Below are 1,112 nucleotides of genomic sequence, written 5' to 3'. Positions count from 1 at the left end.
AGCCATACTCAAAATTTCATAGCAATATACCTAAGCCATACCTTAGCCATACTTTAGCCATACCATAGCCATACCTTAGCCATACCTTAGCAATACTCAAACTTACATAGCATATACCTTAGCCAGACCTTAGCCATACCTTAGCCATACTTTAGCCATACCTTAGCCATACCTTAGCCATACTCAGATTTACATAGTATATACCTTAGCCATACCGTAGCCATCCCTTAGCCATACCTTAGCCATACCTTAGCCATACTCAGATTTACATAGCACATACCTTAGCTTATACATAGCATATACAAAAAGAGCTTATTACATAGCATATACAAAAAGAACTATCCGAGAACGGATTGCAGCATTCAACTCCCCACCGAGAGACCTTTCCAAAGATACCATAGTTTGCCTATTTCGGACACTTTTAAAAAATCGACATTTTGGGTTACTGTTATCGGTGCTTAACTTTAAACGGGAACTAGAGTTCAACGAACCCATCTCTTCGCCAAATAATCATGTCTTTATTTAAGACTTTAAGGTCTTGTTCATGTATTACTAGATAGCAAATGACTGCATGAACTATGTTCCTCACAAACACACAGATATTACCAAAAACCAGACTGTGACCTGACAGATGACCTGGTAGCATCCCTGGTCAATCAGAATTTCATGCTTGTCAAAGACTTTGTCCCCAGTGTAAGGGCGTCCAGCTCCAGCAAAACATCTGTATAACAGCTGTGTCCATAGATATAGGTCAAAATGAGATATATAGAACACAGTTTATTTCTGTTAATAAGTTTTGCTGCAGTACCTTAGGAAGCCGCTAGGGGGGCCACTATCATATATATTATCTTCGTTTTCCTGACCCCTACCCACCTACCAAATATTATCAGGATTTTTTCAAGGCTTCTCGAGTTATGCATTCCACAAACAAACGGACGCACACACTCGGCCCGCTACCGTCCTAACGGAAAATGCTATGTCAACTATTTTCGAACACAACCTTCCTTTCCACAGCCGCTACTTAAATACTAAATATCATGAAAATCCATACACAGCTTCTTGAGTTATATGCTGTTGGAATGGATTTATGAACTTTCCTCATTAATTATGAA

Source organism: Branchiostoma floridae, unplaced genomic scaffold (assembly GCF_000003815.2).
Source record: "Branchiostoma floridae strain S238N-H82 unplaced genomic scaffold, Bfl_VNyyK Sc7u5tJ_1588, whole genome shotgun sequence".
In the NCBI taxonomy this organism is placed as follows: domain Eukaryota; kingdom Metazoa; phylum Chordata; class Leptocardii; order Amphioxiformes; family Branchiostomatidae; genus Branchiostoma; species Branchiostoma floridae.
This window is presented reverse-complemented; position numbering follows the sequence as displayed.